The following is a 12,533-nucleotide window of genomic DNA, read 5'->3' as shown; positions in this document are numbered from 1 at the left end:
AACAGTTTTCAATACATTTGCTATTTTCGTATTGGTGGGGTAGGTTCACAGGATGCACGTTCAGCTGGGATTCTGGGTTCGCTTTCAGCCTTGCTAAAATGTGAGGAACAAGTTGCGATGTACTTGGTGTATGGCTGGAGTAATGGAATGGAAAACTCACTCCCTCAGTTATACATTCCTATTATTTCCACTTCCATTTTCCAACGAAATATGTTTGAGAAGTTAAACGAGACTTTTCATTTTTTTTGACAGTGTCATTTTTGTGTAGCACCATGACACTGAGAGGGTGGTCAGTTGGGGAAATGGGCCTTGGCATATTTAGTATCAAGGCACATTCGCCAACCGAAAGGTCGTGTTATGTGTTATCGATGTCATGGTGATATAGTTTAGTGTTCACAATATCGACAACTAGTTTGGGTGTCACAAGATCAAGGACAATACTTCTGATCCATGGGCGGGATAAGCATATAAATCAGGTTATCATTTGATTAATCTGTGTGTTTATCACCGGATTCATCCATGCTAGACAGCGAAAGTATTTTGGAGTAGTTATTCTCATTGGGCACTACGGGTACATGACCCCGTGACCGAGCGCTGGGAACTCTGGACAGAGAGGCTCACGGTCCACTGTAGTCTAGAAGACAATCACCCACCGAAGCAATGTGACACATGTGGCCTGTGACCGGTACAGGTTATATACTTATAAGCTTAGAACGCGAAACTAATTATCGGTGCCTGGTAAAGCAGCAACAGAAGTAGCAGCTGTAGCAGCTGCAGCAGCAGCAGTACTACTACTACTACTACTACTACTACTACTACTACTGCTAGTTGTAGTAGTAGTAGTAGCAGCAGCAGTAGTGGTCGTACGTCGTAGATTATTCAGGAAGAAGAAACCATGACTGAGACACAGTTAACGTGTCTTGGTAACCAGACACAATGGGTCGATGCTCAGAATATTGACCTGTGGTACGTTCACTGATGTCTGCCTTCTAACTACAGGGCGCGGAGATGCAGCCGAGGACATGAATGACTAGTCGACTGTGATATATACTCAAATCAGGCAGCGCTTCTACTTTCAGCGTGGTGAGGTTGTTCTTCACACCACTACGAGGTACGTAAATGCGACGTTTTGACAACATTAATCTCCCCGATTTAGCTTAACAACCAACTGTCACAGCATCCCAAAGGTCTCGTAGTCTAGCTAGAAAACCAAGAGGGAAGGAAGCTAAAAATCATTAACCCTACGGCTGTGCGTTTTTTCTTCTCCTTTCTTATCTCAAGGTTTTCAGAACTTGATAGCGCGATAGTTGGGCTGGAATATTGTGGAATGTACCACCGCTCGAATTGAAATGTTTATCCATCGAAATGTCTGCTTTAGAACGCTGAAATGCCGCATATCTGGGTTTGTTAAAATGGAAAACACCATGCTATAGCTTTAGCATATATTTTATCCATGGACACCCACAGGGTTATATTGTGGAAGCTTTTTGACAGATGGTCCATTTGTCCACAATACGCTCAAAGTATCAACGGTTGGGTTTGTTTGGGTATGTGTGTCTTTAAATGACGGGGAGATATATTTTTATATTGATTTAGGGCAGATGACGTTAGGTAACAGCACGCCTGGTGTCTAAAACAGACGTTATATGGATGCACTGCACAAAGGTGACGTCTGTCATAAGGCGTTACCAAGTCACCGTGACGAACCACTGTACCAGGGCTCTGTTGCGATGCGGGACATAATCATTTAACCTTTAACAGGGAATTATCGCGTGCAGAACTAAGGCACAGAAACCTCCGATGCGAGACTGTTTAGTCTCCCAGTGCCTGGCAGTCTCTGAACCACATTATTTTCCCAACAGTCTAGGACTCCCTGCAATGCTAAAGCCCTAAGTGAAGCAAGTCTAGATTTCCCCAGGCTTAATCAGCCTAACTGGGGCTCCTTTTCAGTATAAATGTGTTCATTTGTTAAAATATAAATATATTTCAAGCATTAGTCAAGGGACTGTTCTTTAATCGGTCAATAAAAGTGATGCATTCCGGGACATAAAGCAGGTTTAATCAGAGTATGCAAAAACCTAGCCCGCAGATAAAACACATCCCATGTTGAATGCAATCTCGGATGTAACACCAATATGGCCTTGAGTCTTGTTTCACTCACGTGTGTGAAGACCTGTAGCAGATGGCCGGTGTTCTATGGGAAGGTCTACAGTCACGACTGGTTGATGAACATCAGCATTCGATACCCTGCACACCAATACACAAAGACCTACTCTGGAAGGACAGGTCACAACGGCTGCCGAAGAACTCCAGATAGATAGATTTGAGCATTTTACTATCCATATGGTGAAACATTACCATTGTCAGATATATCGTATGTGCACATTATTAAACAATTGAACGTAACGTCAATGAAGTGGGACGCCACATTTTGTTTTCTGTGTTTTGCTGCACTAATGTACATGATTAAATCGGATAATGGGGAAATTAATAAACTCGATCAAATGTGCCATACGACTTATTAGAAACTCGTGCAAAATTTTGCTCGCTCTGGCAATACAAATTTCAAATTTGTTTCTTTAAGTCGTATGAGACACTTGCTCACCTTAGTATTAAGGTGATTTCGCCGACAAATGAGGTAAATGCGTATTTATACATGGGAATCATCCATGCCAGGCAAGGATCGATTAAACAGAAGAGTGATTTGAAACAGCGGCGCCCAAGCACTATTACAGGATTAACGTTAGATAAATAGGTTGTATCCTGCACAGAAACGGTGAACATTTCCTGTCAGGGTGAACCAACAGAGGCAAAGTGATGATAGTATAGTTCTAAATCAGTACGAATCTGATAGTTCAACCTACTTGAACACCCAAGGGGTACAGTTCTGCATATCAAACCGCTTCACATTCTCTGAGAGAGGCACTGTGACATGACACCTACGAGACAGACACGCGCAGAGATGAGTTGGGGACAGGGCAGAGAGGAAGAGTTGCTGACAAAGATGGAACCAGGTTTTAGAACAGACGAGGGGAGGGAGATAAATAGAAAAAGAGACCCCCCAACCCCAACACCCCCTCTTCTTCTCCCCAAGCCTAAACTAACACACCCAAGTCGGAGACTTTCGTTTGACACACATTGTTAATCGTTAGTCAGATTAGCAATATGTTTGCGGTTACATAATGTCTACATAGGAAACAGAAAGAAAACAAACAAATACAATGTGCAAAACAAAACAATGCATCGTGATACTCATAGGGATATCAATACCTGTAATATATAATTGTGGTGTTGTAAGAAACAATTTAAACATAGAGTTTCAGAAATAATACTGTTAACATCCTTTACTATTTTATATTAACTACAGCAGTAGAAGAAATTGTCCCCATCCTACCTGACGGTTTAGTGCAATCCGTGTTTATCCAGGGAAAGAGTTCAACACAACGCTTCTACAGGCGATGCAGGGGTCAAATGAACCTCCTCCGAAGTTTCAACAGGTAGGGTACAAGATCTAGGAGATAACCCGCTCTGAAGTAACATTTGGAGAATACAGCGGCAGTCCTCGCTTCACTGAGGTAGCCAGGTGACCTACGCTACTGGTTGACAGCTCTGTCGGCGCGCGAGTCTGAAGGGAGGGCTCACACATTCATGGTAGATGATCTGACGTGGAGACACAAAAGGAAAGCTGTTCGTTCAGATGATAGACTCCGTGAACAAAGTTTCTAATTGTCGTCAACAAAGAGTCTATTGACTTTTCGCGGTAACTGCCCAGCGTTGCGTCAGGTGCATTGGGATTATACTACAAGTCATGTTGAATTGCTGCTGAATAATATGTCACTGATAACGATGGCAGACTGTAAGCTGCAGACTGGTCGTATATGTCATGATGAAATGATGATCCTGAATTGTACGTCTGTTGGGCTGCGATTTGGTGTGAATTGGTCTGAACAATGTTCTGTGGGATGGAGGACACTGCCGTGTGTTTGAAGTGTTTAGCGGGGTGGGCGGGAATAGGTAATTATGTATAATATTTATGTATGGGGGTTTCAGCTGGGATACACTTTAAATGTAAACCAAGGTTGCTATGAGATTGTTTTAGAAACAGGTATCAAGTTTCTGACATATAACGTGTTTGATTACAACAGAAGGATGTGTAGACTAACACCTAGTCTCTGAATATATTATAATATTTTGAATATTTGATAGAAACAAACAATTCTTCCTCTATTGGGATTAAGGCGGTCCAAGGACGATGAGACAGTCTAAAAGGTGTACTATTTCCTTTGGCTTATTACTTTCAGCAAAAGGTATGCTGTTTTTCATACGATATTTTGAAGTAACGTCCACTGTTTTTCTCGTAGAGCAGATTATTTCTAACCTAAAATATGAGGTTTAACCACAAGTTATGCTATCCCAAGGTGAGCTATAATATTTTAAGCGAGCCACATTTTGTGGAACGTGAGGTATAATGTTTATCATTCAGAATTTCTGTCTTTAACTTCAGGTTTAACGTCAGTTGTGTAGGTGTGTTTATCGTGTTATTCATACTGTTGTCACCGGTTGACGTTATCAACAAGATAACGTAAAATACTTCGCACAAGTACAGTGTCTAACGAATATGTAACACTCAAAGCCAAAAGGTCCGGCAGCTTCAGGTGCTTTACTTAAATTTATGGTCTGCTCTACGGCGTCTATGGCAAGGAATTAAAGGGTTTAGTAAAACTGTGCCTATCCCAGAACCACAGTGGTAAAGGAGGTTAATTTTAAGCCGTATGTAAATGGCAAGGAATTAAAGGGTTTAGTAAAACTGTGCCTTTCACAGAACCACAGTGGTAAAGGAGGTTAATTTTAAGCCATATGTAAATGTATCGCTAATTACTGAGTAACCGTCGTGTGGTACAATAGTGGTATATTGACATTCGGTGTGTGAGGAATGATAGCTATACCCCAACCTGGCCCTCGACCATTTCATTACGTTGTAGGAGCGGTGAGGAGGTCCAGGGGTAAAAGCGTTCGATCGTCACACCGAAGACCCGGGTTCGATTCCCAACATGGGTATAATGTGTCAAACCCATTTTTCATTTCTGGTGTCTCCCGCCGTGATATTGCTAAAAGAGGCGACAAACCAAGCTCCCTCACTCACCACTGCCATCAATCCACTGTCCACGTCTATGACACATACGTTTCACTGCCTACCAGTTGACAAAACCATAAAACATTAAAGGTACCCCCCTCCCCTAAAGGGTATGCCGTTTATAACGTAGAGTACTCTATAGTCAATAATCTTGACAAGTCGGACAGAACACCCACAACTGTCCCGACGGGAGATATTCCTTTCTTGGGTAGCCTACTGCAAGAGGTCACTCTATCCCTATGGGTATTCCAACAATGTCCATATTGTCAAAAAGGATGATGATACCTGAATCTCAACTGCTGTGCATCACATACGTGAGCCAGGTGTCTCGTATCGAATGGCTATCAGCCCAAGATGCTGCACCAGAGCATCTCTGAGGTCAAAGGAGCCGTAAACAAGTCCCATGTCCCATCACAGAATAGAAGTATCATGAACATGATACACTATTGTTGTGTTGCTAAAACTATTTCCTTAATTGAAAAATACATGTGGACCAGCTTATTTGATTTTCTACAGATTTCTAAGAAGTTCATGCAACTAACTGGAGGTTTTGTTAAAACCGAACTACTTCCCATCATAAATCCAGCTGCATCACTATCCAAATATATATTCGTCGGTCTCATTCCCATCAGTCAGCTATTCAGTGCAGTGAATCTAACGGACACAAACAATGTTCAGCATGGCTTGACATGAACAGAAGCCAACTCATGTGTCATCTCCTTTGAACTGCTGTTGTCGATTCTTATACAACCCAGTGGGGTAACAAGGTACTCATCCTTGGTCAATGTATAGCAGACCTGTTGACACAGCCATGTGGAACGACCACATTGTGACAAGAATGTTTGGTAGAAACCTACACGCGTGTAAGAAATAGATAAATGACTTGCTTAAGCTTTCTTGATCCTAAGGACAATTTCCACAGATAACTCTCAGTTCTCGACAGAACTTCAAGAGAGGAGTCACCGCCAAACAAATCAAGCCATGGTGCAAAGTTAGCTTGTTCGATCTCTAACTGACGAATAGAGACAAAACTACTGTTTCTTTAACTCAAGGAAGGTAGTATACTGAAATTGTTAAAAATGAAACATGCCATAGGTTTCTTTGAAGACTGTGGAGATAGAAACAGGTCTGCATTCGTATTTATAATCGATCAAAATGCTGGGTACTACACAGTTGTAATCGTTGCAATCAAAAGCAAATCAGAGGATGGAACTCGAACCTACGAACTGACACACACTCCATTGTCCTTATTGACTAACGAAGATGTATTGAAATATTTTTAGAGTATGCAGTTTTTATGCGATCGGGATACTGTTGATACTAAAGGTACATGTAGGCACATGATCAATATAAGTAGTGGTCAAACAGCAACATGTCCATACAACGGTACTCGTGTCAAAAAAATATAACACAAACGCACGGCCAGTGCACTCAAAGGTAAATGTTACTAAGGATAGCTAAGAAAGAACCATCTAAACGCCTTTCACTAGTGAGCTGCAGCCTTGTAGTTAAAACTTTCGATCGTCACGCCGAGGACCCGAGTTCGATTCGGCGACATGGGTACAATGTGTGAAAATATCGTCGTGATATTGCTGGAATATTGCTAAAAGCGGCGTGAAACTAAACTCACTCACTCGTTCGCTACTGCTGACAAAAAGACGTTATGACGTTATATGGACAGTTCAGTGTGACAATGACACATCCTGACACAGTACCGACATGCCCCGACATTGCAGAACAGTCGTCACGATACATTGATGTATGTCAAATATCGGCGATAGATATCGATAGGCCGCGATACATGTCGATACATGTCAATACTTAGATACATGTCCATACACATCGCTTTAATGTACGTTGTAGATTTGCTACAAGTACTTCGATTTAATAACACGCACACCAGGCGTCAATATTTTAACACAGTTTAACGTATCTATGTACGTCGTTACATGTATGTCAGAATAGTCATAGATGCTGATTCAGTATAACAGTAGTACATCCAAGCTGATCCTATAAATCTAGCAACATCAACAGGAATCGCGAAAATCGAGAAATATTATAATCGTGTCACTTGTATAATTATATTAGTACCATTGTATTAGTACTTCGATACATCATCGGTCTTTGGCATATCGTATCCATCTAAGAGCATATCACTATTCATGTAACGATAGATAAATATAATATGCATACAACTACATATAGCCTAATATTATCACTACACATTCGGGTAGGTGTACAGGTCTGTCTATCTGGCTTGCCATATCACATCAAGGAGCATGGGAATCGAACTAGAGCTCTGAGTCCTCGAGCAAACACAACAACCGCTGGACCTCCGTATATTATGACAGAACATGAACCATCCTACTGATGTCTACATCTGCGGAATGTTTCGTAGACACTGGTTGGTATAACACGGGGACATTGTACTGGAAAATCTGGGTATCAATCGCTTCCTTGCCAATATAAACACTGACAATGAAACAATGGAAGCGAAAATATAAACAGGCCTTTTAACCTTAAATCCTTAACTTCTCAGTTTAGCGTTTGAGCGAAAAGATAATCACTAATTAACTCACTAAAACATTTTTACCCCTGTGCCACAACTCCGTGATACGTTATATAGCTGTATTATTGGCTACTGTAGACAGTAGAAGGTCAGTGGGTCAAGCCAAAATACCTTAGGCTGCCATAAGCTAGTGCTGACCTCTAGTGATAATGAGCCAATAATAATCTGTGATGTACACTTTAGAGCTTTAAATACACGGAGTAAATGCCCCTTCAGTCTAGTCCGTCCATCATATATGTCGGAAATAGGGTCATACGATTTTACAGTAGTCTGTGGAACCTTTGACCTGTACCCATTCTCAAAAGCCCTATGGAGTCGTAAATAGTTTCATTGTCCTTGGAAACATTGTTGGAATGATGTTTAGCAAGGTTCGCTTCACTTGTCCTGTTTCCTCGTGCTAATATCTTATTTACAGTTTTATCACAACCATTTTGCTTGTTCTCACACGCAATGTGAAATGTTTAACATTTTCGTCTTGGATTTGTAGTGAGGGAGTGGGTTTAGTTTTACGCCGCACTCAGCAATATTCCAGCTAGAAGGCGGTGGTCTGTAAATAATCGAACCCGAACCAGACAATCCAATGATCAACAGCATGAGCATCGATCTGCGTAATTGGGAACCGATGACGTGTCAACCAAGTCAGCGAGTCTAACCACCTGATCACGTAAGTCACCTCTTTCGACAAGCATAGTCCGTCGTCTTTTATGGCAAACATGGGTTGCTGAAAGCCTATTCTGTCCCGGATCTTCACGGGTTCTTGGATTCCTAAGAGAAAATGGATATGTTAAAACATAACACGGTTGTAGTTTACAACCACTTGTTGTTTTTAGTAATTAGAATCAATTGTGAATGTGACTTTGGTTAATGTTTAGTTACCGGTAACATCTTCAAAAGTCATGTTGACACGCAAGACAAAGACTGACCTATCCTTAATGGAAACAGCCAACCAAAATGACCCGGATGTATCTTTGACTATAGAAAAAGTCCATCGTGTTTAGGTTTCAGACTGAAAGACTCAAGTCAACATATAATCAAGTTTCAACAGAACATTGTCTGAGATATACTAACAAACTGAACCAAAAAAACCCAACAAAACAGCGCAATGTTCACAAACCAAGAGACTCAGGTAATATGTTTCGATAGACCCAATTATCAACAGGTGACAGACACTTCTGTTGATTTATATACATTTCAAACCAGGCACTGACCCAAAGGGGGAATGACTGGGTTTAGTAGACCTCAGCCAGTCCGCCCGCAGACATCTGTAACGGACTGAGACCGAGGTCTTTTCCCCAGGATCACATGAAACAAAACCTGGCGCCCCACAGTATGTGCCCACATATATACCAATCGTGCGTTAACTCATATTACACTGTACTATGATATGCTGATATCTGTTGGTAGCCAATCGGTCATGGTCTTGACGCGGCATGCCGGTTTGTTTGTTTGTTTGCTTGCTTGTTTGTTTCACGCCACGCTCGCAATATTCCAAGTATATATCGACGGGCTTTAAATAATCGAGTGTGAACCAGGTAATCCAGTGGCAAACATAATGATCATCGATCTAAGTAACTGGGACACATGTGGGCCAACCAGGTCAGCGAGCCTGACCACCCGATCCCGCGTCATCCCGGACACCCGGAGTTCGATTCCCAAACGTCCATACATCATTGAATATGTTCACTGCCATGATATGAATGGAATAGTTCTTGACATATATAAACATATGTACTGGAAATCTCTTTGGACGATACGTAGGAAGATGTGACAAGTAACTGCTTTGGGAAGAGAATGGGAAAAGTGATACGGAAAGGTAATTATTGACAGACACCAATTTTGTGTTGAAAACATATAATTCCTCGACTGCCAAGGAACCATTTTGTGACTAAAACAACGTCAGGAGACATGCGGGTATCCAAGGTTATTGCTGTGAATCTGTTCGAGACCAATAATGTTCCTGAGTTTTACTGTAATAAACATTTGTGTCTTGATGCAACCACGGAGAGGCATTGGAACTACATGAGTACATGTCCTTGTGTTAAAGTGTGGACACAACCGACCACAGGTTGAGTACAGTCCCAGAGATAACTGAATCTTTTCGTTATGAATACAATGGAATGCGTACGATACCGTGTCGAGTGAGTTAGTTTTACGCCGCTTTTAGCAGAAATACAGCAATATCACAGCGAGGACAACACGAATGGGCTTCACACGTTGTACCCATGTGAGGATCGAACTCCTGCTGTCAGAATGGCGAGCGGATGCTTTAACCACTAGGCTACTGGGTTGATACTTGCAAGTGCCAACGAAATGGATCCGGTCGCTGACAGGAACGAAGTCCTACGTTACATCGATGCCTATAATGTCAATATGGTGCAGACCCGTGAAGGTCACGGGATAGAATAGGTCTTCAGCAACCCATGCTTGCCATGAAAGGCGACTATGCTTGTCGTAAGAGGCGACTAACGGGATCGGGTGGTCAGGATCGCTGACTTGGTTGACACATATCATCGGTTCCCAATTGCGCAGATCGATGCTCATGTTGTTGATCACTGGATTGTCTGGTCCAGACTCGAATATTTACAGACCGCAGCCATATAGCTGGGATATTGGTGAGTGCGGCGTAAAACTAAACTCACTCACTCACTCAATATGGTGCTAGTTCCAGACTCGTATCTCCAGAAGCAGACCTAGCTCATATAGCGGGGCTACGACTGGCTACCCTACCGCCCCCATGACAAGAAACACATGTCTAGATTAACAAACTGAAGATGCATATCATTGCCCCGCGAGTACGCTACCACGTCCTACATTGCAAACAATGCGGTTTTCAGATACCAAAACCTGTCACTGAAAGTTGAATTCTGGTGAAGTGTTGTAATGAGTGTGACCGTAAACAATTAACAATCGCACAAATAAAGAAGAAGGGTAAAATAATACAAATTATGGGGAAATGCTGTAACATTATCAACTTTATCATTTATGGGAAACGTACTGGCATTTACTTGCGGAATGATGAAACAAGCCTCTCCTAAATGTCACTATTCGAGTTTTTGCATTATTCGTCTTAAATGTAGCCCGTAAATGCATAACAGAATAAAGACGTAACAACGCACGAAGCTAAGGTCTGCCGGGTGAGCAATTTGAGAACGGTTGAAACCAGGAGACACTAAACCAGGAGGTGTCGCCTTTCAACTTGACAGATCTTGCTTTTGTTGAAAATGAAAAAAAGTAGTTTATTTAGCACTAAGACGAACTCATTCTGCTCCGTTTGTTGGTGATACATTTCAGCTCGATACCTTTCTCAACACGGATACAATGGAAGAGAATGAAAAAATGCGGCATAGTATGAATATGTGGAACCACTGTGTAACAGTATCATTCTGCTCATATTATGACGGCTCGGCAAGGTATGACGTATTAAAAAAACAGGTTGTAAGGTCTCGTGCCATTAAATATAAAATTGCATAATAAACAATAATACCTTTAATGGGAGAAATTTATTGCCGAAATTAAGAAAGCGACACTGACAAAGAACTCAGCCTTGCCGTATACCTATACTGGTACAGTAAGTTTTGAATGGACTGATGCGTATAAATCTATTATTTTACATTATGTTTACTGTGTATAATTTCATATGTACCTCCTATCAGTTATATGTTGTCACATCTCAAGGTAAAGGCATTTCAAATACTAAAAGCCTAAAACTGCTTTCAACATCCGGGTGTGCCGAAACATACATATAGCGGAACATATGTGTTGGTGGATATGGGTACATTACATCTAACTGACACTACGCTGTATACTTACCAACGTGTCCAAAGATTGTAAGTGAACACAGAACGTTGCTACATATTCTTTTATGTTATGCTGGCGACGTTTGTAAGTGGGTGTGGTTATATGCCAAATCGATGGGTTGTCTTCTTCGCCAGTTGCATATATTATGGATATGTTGGCGTGACTGACAGCTGTCAGATACTATCTACGTACGTGACAGCTGTAACAATGTAACAAGTATACGAAGCAGCATACTCGTTTATTCACTTCCAAAGTAGCATAAAATACCTCCCGTCATTTTAACTGGTTATCGTACAGACATTCCTACTTTGATATCTCCACTAGGATTCTTTGCATAAGCATATTCTTCAACTTTAAAACTAAACATCACCAAAGTCAATTATAATATACCAAATGCTTTACAAAATGACAGAAATAAGTGGACCAAGTCGAGGTTGGAACGGTCTTGTTTGTTTGGTGCGTAACCCTGCCGTAACCCCACTATATAACGTCAGTCTGTAATTATACGAGCGTGGAACAAACTATTGACAAGAGGCATTATTGTAGTCGTACCAATCATCGACCCGAACCATTTCGTGGGCTCCTGCAAACAAGTTCCAGGGTGCGGGATGTGGTTACGTCGAAGAACCAGGTTCGATTCCCACATGAGAACAATGTGTGAAGCCCATTTCTGGTGTTTCGATCCCGCCTTGAGCTTGCTGAAATAATACCAACAGCGTCGTAAAACTAAACTCACTTAACGACCTAGTGCCTAGACCAATGCTCATGGTGTCAATCACTGGATAGTCAGATTACATATAATTGAAATACTGCTGAGCGTGGCTTTAAACAACAAATGTGTGGCGCATAAAAAAAGCGCAACAAAAACTCACAGAGCACGTTCACAGCTCAATAAGCGAACGCATGCGAACATTATTTTTTGGCTCAATTGTAACAGATGGAATTACAAATTTATGTGGAAAGTAAACTTTAGCCTCTTTAGACATGCAGGGTCAATATACCGTATATATATATATATATATATATATGCTG

At 41.5% G+C, this 12,533-nt stretch overlaps 1 protein-coding gene across 2 annotated transcripts in view; it reads right to left on the bottom strand.

Annotated features, from left to right (window-relative positions):
• Nucleotides 1-11,680, bottom strand: part of LOC137296322 (globin-like) — a 34,936-nt gene extending 23,256 nt beyond the window's left edge. Inside the window, exon 1 of one of the 2 annotated variants that reach the window (XM_067828094.1) lies at nt 11,514-11,680. The gene's annotated coding sequence lies outside the window, so the exon portion shown is untranslated. Of the gene's footprint in view, nt 1-3,394; nt 3,834-11,513 lie in introns of those variants that run through there. The other variant, XM_067828093.1, reaches the window with a different exon arrangement.
• Between the last annotated feature and the right edge of the window lie 853 nt (nt 11,681-12,533).

This window comes from Haliotis asinina, chromosome 9, assembly GCF_037392515.1.
Source record: "Haliotis asinina isolate JCU_RB_2024 chromosome 9, JCU_Hal_asi_v2, whole genome shotgun sequence".
Lineage (NCBI taxonomy): Eukaryota > Metazoa > Mollusca > Gastropoda > Lepetellida > Haliotidae > Haliotis > Haliotis asinina.
Note: the sequence above shows the minus strand (reverse complement) of the source record. Positions and strands in the feature narration are given on the sequence as shown.